Source organism: Macrobrachium nipponense, chromosome 8 (genome assembly GCF_015104395.2).
Source record: "Macrobrachium nipponense isolate FS-2020 chromosome 8, ASM1510439v2, whole genome shotgun sequence".
Taxonomy (NCBI): domain Eukaryota; kingdom Metazoa; phylum Arthropoda; class Malacostraca; order Decapoda; family Palaemonidae; genus Macrobrachium; species Macrobrachium nipponense.
The window spans coordinates 12,561,628-12,566,774 of record NC_087203.1 but is presented as its reverse complement, the minus strand read 5'-3'; the positions used below and the strand labels follow the sequence as shown (position 1 = coordinate 12,566,774).

General features: G+C 34.7%; 1 non-coding gene across 1 annotated transcript; it reads left to right on the top strand.

The window, feature by feature from the left end:
• The first annotated feature begins 3,204 nt into the window (after positions 1-3,204).
• On the top strand, positions 3,205-3,277 carry Trnak-uuu (transfer RNA lysine (anticodon UUU)). Its single transcript has one exon. It is a non-coding gene; the product is annotated as a tRNA-Lys (tRNA).
• The last annotated feature ends 1,870 nt before the right edge of the window (positions 3,278-5,147 follow it).

The window sequence follows — 5,147 nt, the reverse complement described above, 5'->3', positions numbered from 1 at the left end:
ATGAGCAGCAGCAGAGGGAACCAAACCTAGACAATTTTTTTTTTTTTTTTAGTACTTTTAAGTGAAAAAAGTCAAGAAAAATAACCTGAGATCACTCTCACTTTTAATGGAGACACTCTCTCAATAGTTCGTGGCTTTCTCTAGCTATATGTCTGCTTGTCTTTCCTTACAAGAATATTTTATAAAAATTGTGAATTTCAGTGTATTTATTCAAAATCATGTCCAAATAACCCCCGCTGTCATTTCTCTCCAAGCAGTTTCCTTTCAGAATGGCTTATTTTGCTGTTATATTTTTTCCTCGTGCATATTTCAAAATAAAGTTTCTTATTTATTGCATATGCTTAAGACATTGAAATACACCAGATCAAAAGTTGAATAATGTGTCGCTCAGAATTAACTTTTTATTTTATACACGGACTGTTTGCTTACCATATACCAAGATTTTATATATATATATATATATATATGTATATATATATATATATATATATATTATATATATATATATATATATATATATATATCTGTATATCACACACGTATATACTAGCAGCTGTACCCGTTTACCAGACGGTTTATCAGAGTCGTAAAAAAATGAGTGGGTATGAAGAGGGGTTGTGACCCCCTTAGACACGGTCCCTCGATTTTTTGAACGTTGACTAAAACCTTCTTTTTGGGGGAGGGGTTACTGTATGGGGGGAGAATTTGGTAGCCTTAGCTGTCAACTCCGAAAGTTGTAAGAAAATGAGGGGGCATGAAAAAGGGGGTTATGAACCCCTTTAGAAATGGCCCACGGTGTTCAGATTTTAACTAAAACCTTCCTGGCTGGATGGGGAGTATATGGCAAAAATTTGGTAGCCCCGGCTTCAGCTTCGAAAGTTAAAAAAATTAGGGTTATGAAATAGGGGGTTTATATATTATATATATATATATATATATATATATATATATATATATATATATATACTATATATATATATATGAGTATTTGCATAAAAAACATCATAGATATATATATATATATATATATATATATATATATATATATATATATATATATATATATGTGTGTGTGTGTGTGTGTGTGTGTGTGTATAATATCATATTTAATATACATATACTATATACATGTATATATACTATATTATATAAATGGTGTATGGATACGATATATGGATAGCTGTAATTCACACAGTAATTCCAAATGCATTTGCTAGGCAATAAAACTTTATGAACGAAAAATCTCATTTATTTTTTATAACTGATAATTACAGGTTTTAGGCTGCGAAAGACCGAATGTAAAAACTCCAATGGGATTATAATAATAATAATAATAATAATAATAAAATAATAATAATGATAATACGCGGCTGGATGATCTGTGTCTTCTATGATCTGATCGAAGGTTACCCAGTTTTTGTGAGGACCCTCTTCCATTAAAAAGCAGCACTGGATGAGATCACGTCCACGAGTCCTGGTGAATCTCTCCCTGGTTCTGTCTGGGAGACTATTTTTACAATTTCTGTGTCGATTTTTTTTTCGTTTGTTCTTGTGTGTTAAGTTTGATGAGGATTATGTTTTCATTTGATTACAGTAGAGGATGAATGTTGTTTATATTCATTGGTGTCAGGGGATGAGGGTTGTTTCCTTGTTGACTCCTGTACTGCATATCTAAAAAATAAATGATATTAAATACTACTATCATTACTATTGCAAATATATATAAATAATAATAAAAGTGGTATTAGTAAATGATTTTACACCATACATCAGTTTTTCTTATGTAGGATTGGGGGTTGGTGGGTTTCAGAGGAACGACAGCAACCCCTTTGTAATCTCTCTCCCCCCGACGAGGTCTGGGGTTGGGTGGGGGGGGAGGGTGGGGCGCCTAGGGATCCACTGCAGTGGCTTCAACCTAACATGGGGAATTCTTGGTCCTTTTACTCCTCGCTCTGTTAAGTTTTCTAGCTGCCCCCTTCCTCTATCGTTGACGACATTTGCATGACACTGAAATATAGAAAAGACTGCTCTTATAACAGAGAATGGAGGGTGGAGGTGGAGGTGGGCTGCATGCCGCTCCTCCACCCGTGAAACTGCAGTACCTGACAAGAGTGAGTGGGATATGCTGCAGTATCTCTCTGCCTGATAATGCCTCAGTTTTCACCGCAGTATTGTGTGCAATTGCATCAGCCATAAAAATGAATTTAAATATAATTTCCAATAATTTTGTTGTTTTTAGCAACTCAAGAAGCGCCATAGAAGCTATTCCAAGTTACAAAGCGAAAAATAATATTGTACAACAAATTAAGTCATTATTCCATAAGTTATGTAGTAATGGGAAAACTGTAGAACAGCGTTGGATTCCTGCCCTCATAGAGATTAAGGGAAGTGAAGAGGTTGGCAAAGCTGCCAAAGAAGCAGCCCATATGACAATATAAAATGTAAATGTCCATATTAATGATTATATAATACACATAAAAATAAGTATTAGATATGGCAAATATATGGGATGAAAAACCTGAAAAAAATAAATTAAAGCAAATAAAACCTAGTGTTGGAAAATGGAGTTCATCATACCAAAAAGAGACTTACGCAAGTCTTTCTGACACGTCTCCGAAAAGGTCATTATTGTCTAACACACGGATATCTAATGTATGATCCACCTATCCTGCTCCTGAATGTTTTGTATGCAAAGTAATGATAACAATTAAACATTTATTGTGTGAATGTCCTAAGTATAATCAGCAGCGAACATCAAGTTTGGGAAATGAATCGATCAGTGAAATTTTGTCATAAATTTCAACATTTGAAATTAATCCAGATATAAAGTTTTTGAAAAACTGTAATTGAATTGACAAAATATACATACATTTAAATAAAAACCAATCCTTCAGGCCAGCCTTGTGAGGGCTATTAATCAGCTCAGTAGTATGGTAAAACTATTTTGATAATAATAATAATGTAATATCTCGTCTCATTGCTGGATGAGTTATGAAAGCCATCTTTTTTAACTTTCAAAATCTGTTAGAAATTTTGAATCTGTAGCCCTTACATTAACGGTTCAGGATGAAACTGTTGGGTGTTACCAATAGGATGACGTTTATTAAAATTCTTGTAAGCTTCTGCATAATTTAATATCACATGTAGAAACTTTGTTCATTAATCACGCAAGTTGATGTACCAGAAGATGAAGGGCGTTTCGCAGCCCGGATAGCTCAGTCGGTAGAGCATTAGGCTTTTAACCTAAGGGTCCAGGGTTCGAGTCCCTGTCCGGGCGAGTCGTTTTGGCCCAAAGATTGTTTTCGCTCATCTTTGGTAGTTGGAACGAAGGTATAGCCATTGGGTATGAAAACCAGGCATGGTGATGAAAAGAATGCCTAAGTGCATATACCAAGATTTAACCATTTTGTAATTCATTGTTATTATACATATTTATTTGTTTTTGTTACCAGAAGCTGTCAAAGTTGTGGCTGTAGGTGAAGGGTAAGTTTGAACATTCTTTGTAGGCCTTTTAACCCACAGCCTTATCGCAAGTCATGGTCTTCATGCATGTACTATGTTTTTTATTGCTTTGCTCCTGTTTTAGTTTAACTGAAGTCTACTGTTAAAGGACTTTGATAAATACATTATATATCCGTCATCTTTCCCTCTTTGCTATCATATAATTGAAATTATTTATAAATCAATAGAACTTATTATGCAAATACGAGACTGATCTTTAAATTATTAATGGGATCACTTCAATTACACTGAATATTATAGGAATAAGGGTACAAATACTTGACAAAGTCATCGGGTCTTGCCCATCAATTGACATTTGTAAATTATTTACAAAATCAGCTGACACTACTTATTCGGACCTTTGAATCTACTCTGGCTATACGTCAAAATCAATAACGTTTTTTAGATGAGGTATTTTGTCCTCTATGTTGTGTTTGATATTTAGCTTCAATTTACTGCTATTAATACTCGAAACCTTAGTACACTAAAAAATAAAAGGATGAGCTGGTTTGTTCTTATTTTCAACGGTCGTGAAAAATGAGAAGGGGCATGATTAATTACCGCGGGATATCGAGCCACTTTCAGATTGAAAAGCAGCTTTGATAATATCTTAAATGAAAGGTTGCCACTTTCTGTCTCAAATGAAAGATTACCACTTTCTGTCTTAAAGGAAAGGTTGCCACTTCCTATCTTAAATGAAAGGTTACCACTTTCTGTCTCAAAGGAAAGGTTGCCACTTTCTGTCTCAAAGGAAAGGTTGCCACTTTCTGTCTCAAAGAAAAGGTTGCCACTTTCTTTCTGAAATGAAATGTTGCCACTTTCTATCTCAAATGAAAGGTTGCCACTTTCTTACTCAAGTGAAAGGTTGCCACTTTCGCTCTCAAATGAAAGATTGTCACTTTCTGGAAGTACAGGTGAAAATTGTACACCTATGTGAATGAATGTCTTTTGTGGATGGAGTTATTACTAAAGTTTATAGTAACTTTGATATTGTTTGAGGCACCTTCCACGCTATGATTATTTTGCTTATATTAAATTCAATGTTATATGAAAAAGGGGACAAGCAGTAACCTTCATAGCCAATATTTGATGCATGCAATAATTATGTTCGGTAAGATAGATGTACAAAATTTCTGTATTGCCTCTAAGAGGAGCCACGGTTTTGTCGTTATTCAGACATCTTCAAAACTTACAACAGTTCTAATTTTGTGGGTTAAAAAATTCCACAAAAGTAGAATTACTGTATGATTATTTTGAAGAGAACAAAATTCAGTAACAGGCAATTGCAGGCGTAGATTCTGCCCGACTGATGCAAGGATTTGAACGCTGATTGGAACTTGAACAAGCAAAGGGCTGGTAGATGGTTTACCTCATGTGGGCGTCGAGTGTCGAGGAATAAGAAGTAAGATGGTTACTGTATGTATCTCACGTGCCCTTTGCGTAGTAAACGGAGGGAAATGGAAGTTTTCAGACTGTACTATGGGAAGGTGAGTAATGCAAGTAGAGTAAGAAGCGTCTAGGTAATGTCAGGTTATAAAATGACAAGATATCAGAGGAAGAAACAGAATGGTAAAAAAGATTAGGCAGTGTAGAACTCTTACAGTTAGTATGAAGGGTAACTTACAAAAAAGTGCTAGAATGAGAGG